Below are 8167 nucleotides of genomic sequence, written 5' to 3'. Positions count from 1 at the left end.
ATGAAATAAACTATCCGTTGACTCACTGACCACAACACTATGTCAGGCCTCTGCTTGGTACAAACTATTTCCTGGGGAACAACAAGCTTTCCCCCTAAATCTACTTGCATTTCCCAATCACAAGCACCTTCTAGGCGGCCACACCTTTGCCTCCTTACTAACTTATCCCTTCTGTATTTCTCCCCCTCATGGACAAACTGAATTGCTAAACTCCTATTCTTAAAACCTTCTGAATTCACCTGTCTTCATTTCCCTTCGATGCCTGCAGCTAAACTTTTCAACACCTGGTTATGTTGCCATGTATATCGGCCTTGTGACAAGCTAACTTTACAGCCTGACACAATATGCTTTAAAGTTGCGGTACCTGAACACAATGGGCATGATGGGTCCCCATTTACCCACAGTTTTAGGTTCTGGGGGGTTGGTAACACATCATATGTAGCCCCTACCAGGAATCTAATACGATTCTCCTATATATTCCACAGGTCCCTCCAACTAAGCTTCCTCTTCTCTACACTTTCCCACTTCAACCACTGTTCCTGTTTAGCCTGGGCCACTACCTTTGCACCCTTTAATATCTCCTCCTGTCTACGTATCTGTTCCACAACCGGCTTTCTTTTATCTTTGGGACCTGCTTTATTCCATACCGGTTTGCCTGAGCCAAGCCCCAGGCCTCCCTGGCCAAACTGAACATTACCTGCAATCTCTGCATGCCTAAGAGCTGCCTCTGCCTCCTGAACTGCCTCTGCATGCCTAAGAGCTGCCTCTGCCTCCTGAACTGCCGATCTTGGCTTCCATTTCAAGTGAAGGGTAAGGGAAACGCTTAGTATGCTGTTTACAGAGATAGCACTGGCGATCTGAACCGGTCAGTGGCGAAAAAAGCACTTTTAATGCGCAAACTTATACGGGACGCATTTGCCCCCATATCTACCTCGCGGCTGCCAGCTGCATCCGCCTCCCTCAATACTGAACCAATTTTAAAACAAGTTGTACCTATGAATCATACGCACACATACACATGGGGAAATAGGGCCCAGGTTAAAAAATACCGAAGTTGTCCTTTAATTATACATTCACACTGTTTTTTTGTGCAGTCTTGTAATTCTGCATGTGCCCACCACTAGAGTAAATCTAAAAAAAAATCAGAGAGCAAGCTCATTTTTCCACCAAAAAAAAACAATCAAGGATCATAACCTCGGGACCCCCTAGCAGGTTCCGGGTCTCGTATCCTTCTCACCTTTTTCACCCCTGACCCATTTTCATGCCTGATATAAATCAAGGGTAACACACAATACACGTTAAGTAAACCTACCTTGATTTCAAGTTGTTATAGACAACATTCTTGAGGTCCTTTATCACTGTGGGGTCATGTGGGGCACTGCTCATCTCCAACAGCTGTGTGTGCAGAGGCGCAATGGCGGACAGAGTTGGGGACTTCTCTTCAGACATTACAAGTGTGGCTGCCGTCAGTGGCTTTAGAGCTTTTACCACATCTTCTGCAACTGTTATATCTTCCTCTGTCAGAGTTCAGAGATCGCTTTCGTTCTTGCATACTTCAGGTGACAGCAGAGCTTAGCTTCCACTCTTTTATCACCTCGGACAACAGTTCAGCTAGGTTACTCGCCGTGTGGCTGGTTTCAATTGACCTATGCTGTTTCTCAAATTGCGTATTTCTGTACTTACACTTTATATTTTGAGTGCATAAGTGCGTTCACACTGAGAAGTATGGAAAAATGCAGTGCACTATGAGTACCCGGATAGTGCACTCAAAATGGTTAAGAAGTTGAGTATGGAACTATGGACACTTCTCACCCTCAATGGTCGCCATCTTGGCTACGTAGCGGAAGGGGAGGGACCATTTTTCAAACGGCCGAGGTGCACTAAGCACTAGGGATGTCCCGATCACATTTTTTTTTGCATCCGATCCGAGTCATTTATTTTGAAACCGAGTCTGATACCAAGTCCGATCCGATACTTTGCAAAGCATCAAGAAAGAAAGAAAAAAAAAAAAGAATGCATCCAAGTTGTCCCATAAGGTTTGTTTTTTATTTAAATAGTATCCAAAAAGCTTATTGGTGGTTCAGCAAAACAAAATGTAAACAAATTCAATATCTTCTTCTTGTCTTTAACAAACAAAATAGGCCTATATCTTTTGTAGCGGTTTGACACATGAAACAAATATTTTTCTTTTACTCAGTCAAACACCACAAAGAAACCATAAAACCCATAAAACAGGTCCCTTAACACCAAAATTAAATTGTTTTTACCTGGTTTCTGCAGAACAAAAGAATTATGCTCAATTTTCAAAAATACAAATACAACTGTAATCAGTTTCAAGAAAGTATATATTTTTTTAACCAAAGAAAAGAAATGTTCCGTTCTGTTCAGTCAGTTCAATCCAGTTCAAACAAAAAACTCCACTTCGGGATTTCCAAATAATATATCACAGTTCAATTCAGTTCAATCCACACAGTTCGCTAAACAAAAGAAAACTCCACCCCAGGTTTTCTCGTAAACAAGGAAGTAAAGAAAATCCACTGTTCGCTCTGACTCAGTTCAGTTTCAAAACAATAAATCAACCCGGCCCGAAGGTTCCAAAAAAGGAATAATGCAACGAAAAGTAACCCCTGGCTTTTGCCGACTCACGGGACCGTGGGTGAATGCCGTAACGCTCCGGCATTGTTACGGGCGTGGAGGCTCCGTAGTATCCCTTGATATCCGTGGTGGGGAATCTGAAGTGAGGCCGGTGACCGGATGGATGATATTCCACAGGGAAGCGTATCTTTTTCGCGGACTTTGAGCGGTGTAAAATGCCGTGGTAGGCTAAATACGCAGAGGACTTCTGGCTCATTTCTCACTTGCCGGCGTCTCTCGCCATATTGCCAGGAGCGACATAATGTAGGGGCTGGTCTACCTGGGCTCAGCTGATCGAGCCATCCCACTGGCCGATAGCACTGGTGGGTGTGTCTGGAGGTGAGCAAGCCATCAGCTGATAACCACTGTCTTATAAAAAAAATATATTTATAAAATATACAGGATCGCCACACTTTATACATTGGAAAACGGAGGCAACAATGAACAACATGTTTGAAAAACCTGTCCATTTTTGTTGTTTTGATTCCTCCGATCTTTTATTACCAATTCCGATTTTGTAAAAATAACATGATCGGCGCCGATACCCGATCCAAGGATCGGATCGAGACATCCCTACTAAGCACCGTCATGGGAGAGTGTGTAAAGCTGCCAATATTTGAACGTAAGAAGCTGCAATAGGAGTATTTTGGGGTACTTTTGTAGTACTTTTCTTTAAAAAATGACTCAAACCGATTAGTCGACTACTAAAATAGTCACCAATTATTTTTATAGTCGATTAGTCATCAATTAGTCGACTACTTGTTGCAGCCCTACTGTAGACTGAAAAAAAACAAAAAACCCTTAATGCACTGGGCCGACTGCTGGCAACTTTTAAGATGGAATGTTTACTTGTAATTTTACTCATTGCATGAGTTGATGACATGAATCCATTAGCACACCTTAAATTTCAATATGACAACTTTGACCATACTTAAGTTTTTAGTTTTTAGTTTTGTCTCTCTTGGATAATTTCGACTAGATTATGCGAACTGCATATATTCTAGTCCTCACTTGGAGATGAAAATAAAAGTGTTGCGGAGCGTTGTTCCTGTGGGCTATGGCAACACTAAACCCCTGAGCTTACCTGAAGCCCCTTTGACACTGCCAGATTGTCCGCGAATGTTGGGCCGTTTTGCCGGCAAGCTGCGAGCGTTTAGACACACAGAGGCGAGTTGATCCGAGGTGCCCAATTTTCCGCCTCGTAGGGTAGTCATATTGGCGGAACCTTTTTACTTTAAAAAGACTGAGGCAGCCTTCCGACCCACTGGCGGTGGATAAACAGGAAACAGCTGATAGCAGGAATTAGCGAGCAGCTAGTAACAAGAGGGAAACGCAAACCTGACAGACACTGTAAAGATGAGCAACTGGGGAGACAAGGAATTGTGCGCCCTCCTTGTCCTCGCAAATGAAGAGGCCATTAACTGTCAAATGACGGGGACGGTGAAGAACGGGCCAACTTGTGAGAGAATTGCCGAAGGACTGACTAGCCGCGGCTTCCCTCCCATGTCACTGTTTACGTCACACGCTGGACTACACGTTTTGTTACTTGCTCACGCCCCCATAGCCCCGAAAAAGGCGCATTCTGTATACACAAAATTAGGTAGGCGGCATTTTGGTGCACTCCCCGATTTTGTTTTTATACTGCCAATGCTGAAAAAAGACTGATTGGGCTTTCCTGCAAATTTGCACAATTCCTATATAAAAAGGGCTAGAGAAAGACTAAATACACAAACCCGCTATTTTTAATTATCCAATGGAGAGACTCTCACTGCAGACTAGGGCTGTCAAAATTGCTCAAAAATGACGTTTGAATATTCCTTCTAAAAATAACTCATAGGTTCGAACCATTCGAATATTTTTTTTCCCGCATTATGTCCACAAGAGGGCAAACTAATACAAGGAAACATACTTGTATATGTATTAATACAAGGAAACATAACTACTTGTAGGTATTTTTATTTCAACATAAACGTCTTTGAAAACATTTACATACCTACACATTAAAACACATAAAACAATTATCTATAACATTACGTTATAAACGACCGCGGACCTCTCGCTCGCCCCCCCTCTCTGACCCGTGACCACACCGCCCGCGGAAGCGCTGCGAATAGCCTCGAAGCACCGGACCGTGACCGGCTCGCGCCCTGCAGCGATCGTTTCGGCGTCTGGTCTATTTTCTGCGCGAGCCGCGAGTGAATGTGTCAAGCCGGGTGACGGAGACAACAGCTGGGAGCAGAACCGCTTGTCGACCAGCGTGGAGAAATGCGCGTCTGATGCCAACGGCCACTTGCAAAGAGGACAGCTGCGGTGGTGTTTTTTTTCTCCCTCCACAATCGAATATCAATTTTCACATTCGAAGGTCCATTTTTTTTTTCAAATTCGAATTTATTTTCACATTCGAAGGTCCATTTTTTTTTTCAAATTCGAATTTAAATTTGAATTTAGAATATTCGTTGACAACCCTACTGCAGACTGCTCTGTTTTGTTCTGAAAATGTCAGTGTGTAACCCCATTCTGTGGACAATAAACGAGTACAGACTTTCCTCTGTGTCACCGGTGATAAGGAAATACAAAATACAGCAAGAGCTGGATTGAGAAGTGAGTGACAATAACTTCGTACTTTTCTGGTCATTACTCAACACCGTATCTCTTGAACAGAAGGAGAGACATTTGGTCAGATACTGAATGGGTGACACTCATTTTGAAACTGTTCTGATTGTATAGATCTTCTGTGCTGCTGGGTTGAAGATGTGTGTAAAGTAGGGCTGGGCGATATGGATTAAAACTCATACCCCGGTAACATTAGGCCATATGGCGGTATACGGTATGATACCAGTATTTCATACAGAGTGAGAAAAGTGATTCATTTTTACTCAAAACCGTAAGTATATCAAAACCTGTTTTATTTAAAGACTTAAATCACATTCAAAACCTTACAGGTTTTTCTTTATCTGCTCAAGAAAGCACAGCTGTAAAAACAAATGTAAACATATCTTTCCTGATGGAAAGAGATGCACAGTTATGTAAAAACAAATGAAATCTATGACAATAGCCTACACTTTAAACCAAGAGGCATAATTCTGCTTGTACAGAGCTTGAGAGCTGTGCAAATAACAAAACAGTAAAGTACATTAAAGTAACAACAGGCCAACCCTGGATGAGAACATAGGCCTTATGTTTCACATGAAAACAGATTTAAATAAAGATACCAAAAATGGCTAATAGATACCTATTGGTATACCTCTTCTCCTACAGAGCTGTGTGAATAACAAAAACGTAAACAGACCAATTCAAGTAATAGGTTGACCTTGGCTACAGCTTCAGTACAGGAAAACAGATTTGAACAGAGCTGGGCAAATATCAAAAAAGTACACACTACACAGGTGTGTTTAAAAATATACTGCTACACAATGAGTAAACATGTGATAATAAAATGTAGGACTATGGAAAATAGGGTTGGGAATCTCTCTGTGATAGACAATTCGATACGTATCTAGATACACGGGTTACGATACGATTGAAAAACAATATATTTTTAATACAGAACGATTCGATACGATTCGATACAGTGTAGGAACGATACGATTCGATACAGTGTAGGAATGTTACAATTCGATATGATTTGATACGATTCTATGGTTAACATTCGTTGATGTAGACATTAAACATATATTATAAAATAAAGAAGCCAATTCTATAAAAGTGACATTCTTACAGTATTTTCAATTTGTAAAAGACCACATCCCCAAGCATTGGGGACAATATACAATATTGTACGCTGTACAATATAAACATAAAGCAGAATAAAATAATAACATGCAATGTAGGGGCAGAATCTGACATCTCCTGTTATTAGTTGATATCATGGACTGTGATGACTAGCAGCTTATCACTGACAGCATGTCAGACTTTTTCTCTGTGTTTGCTACACTCTGTGTTTGTCATTTATAAAAAGATAAATCACTTTTCTATAATACATCAATGATATTTCAATGGAATAAATTACTTACTGACTTATTCATACTTCAAAAACAGCATCAATAAGTGATTAACATAGGGGGGATCAAAATAAAATAAATAAATAAAATAAAAATCAACCAGCCACCCTCCTCCCCTGACAAGTAAAGAACAGTCCCTAAAGTATTTCTGGGCAGTCATGACACCGACAAAGACTTCTTGGACCTGGAGCCGGGCTTCTCGGTCGCCGGTAAGCCGTTATCTCGCGCCGCGGAGCACGATGGCTGCCGTATTTGACAGGAATACGTATTTCTGTCTGTGTCTGTGACCCCCCCGTTCAACCAACAACCGGCAGGATTCGCCTTTAGTTTCTGCTGCGGCTTGGCTGCTCCCTGGTTTATCCAACCAGCATTAGCTTCTGTTCCTCAGCTCCACCGGTCAAGCTGGCGCTGATGTTTACATCCATTATCGTTGTCAGTAATGCCTGCCACAGAGCATGCCGCCGGCTCTCGCGTTGTTTTAGAGATCGAAACTGTTAAAGCCAGTCAACCGATTGCTAGTCTCGCGATACCCGATCCATGACTCTACAATCGATTCATCTAAGAATTCATGGCTGATTCGTATCTATTGAGGAGGCTGCTACCGACGCACTACTCTCGCTTGTCAAACCGGATATCCGGTCGTATCGGTTAATCGTTCCCAACCCTAATAGAAAATGACCCATAATAAAATGTAGGCCTATAGAAAATGACCCATAAAATGGTTTAGGTATACAATAATGCCAACATAAGCAAAAACAATAGGTCTAATGCCTACATACTCTGACAATACTGAAGTAGACAAAGTACGCCATATCTTCCTGTGTAAACCTGCACATTTCTGACAAGTTTTGGGCAAGGAAAACTAGCCTATCCACTGTTTCATGCTTCAGGGATGCTCTGTAACAGGTAATAATGTTGCCACTGCAACTGAAAACTCGCTCAGACGGACAACTGGTTGCAGGTACACTGTAAAACCTGACAAGTTAGTTGAACTCAAACGATTTGAGGAAACGGATTGCGTAGAACCATTTAAGTTTATTAACTCAAACAATTCAAGTGTAAAAAAAATATTCCATTAAAGTACGAATAACTCAAATATTTATTGTTAAGGTAACTTGGGTAAATAAATTTAAGAGTGTAGTGACTCTTAATGTTTGTTAATGGTTATAATTCACTGAATACCTTTGGGACATTAATAACAAGCTAAACACTGAATGTTATTAGTTAGCAGTTACTGGTCTGCCCCTGGGTGAAGCTTGTCTGGTAGCTATGGCACTGGTTACCCAGGAGCCTGTTATAAGCCTGTTATAAGCCAGAAGAAAGTAATCAATTAACTAAACTCCATAACTGCCTTAAAGACATAAAAACTTGGATGAGCACCAATTTCCTGATGTTAAATTCAGACAAAACTGAAGTTATTGTTCTTGGCCCCAAACAACTCAGAGACTCTTTATCTGATGACATAGTTTCTCTAGATGGCATTGCTCTGGCCTCTAGCACTACCGTAAGAAACCTCGGAGTAATATTTGATC

The 8167-nt window shown here is 41.5% G+C and overlaps 2 protein-coding genes across 3 annotated transcripts in view; one reads left to right on the top strand and one right to left on the bottom strand.

The window, feature by feature from the left end:
* dedd (death effector domain containing) overlaps nt 1-8167 on the top strand; it is a 44989-nt gene that overhangs the window by 16239 nt on the left and 20583 nt on the right. The window lies entirely within an intron of this gene.
* LOC126402530 (uncharacterized) overlaps nt 491-8167 on the bottom strand; it is a 25277-nt gene continuing 17600 nt past the window's right edge. Inside the window, exon 2 of the mRNA XM_050064624.1 lies at nt 491-731. The gene's annotated coding sequence lies outside the window, so the exon portion shown is untranslated. The remainder of the gene's footprint in view (nt 732-8167) is intronic.

This window comes from Epinephelus moara, chromosome 16, assembly GCF_006386435.1.
Source record: "Epinephelus moara isolate mb chromosome 16, YSFRI_EMoa_1.0, whole genome shotgun sequence".
Lineage (NCBI taxonomy): Eukaryota > Metazoa > Chordata > Actinopteri > Perciformes > Serranidae > Epinephelus > Epinephelus moara.
The sequence above is the reverse complement of the archived record's forward strand: the minus strand, read 5'-3'. Positions and strand labels throughout refer to the sequence as shown.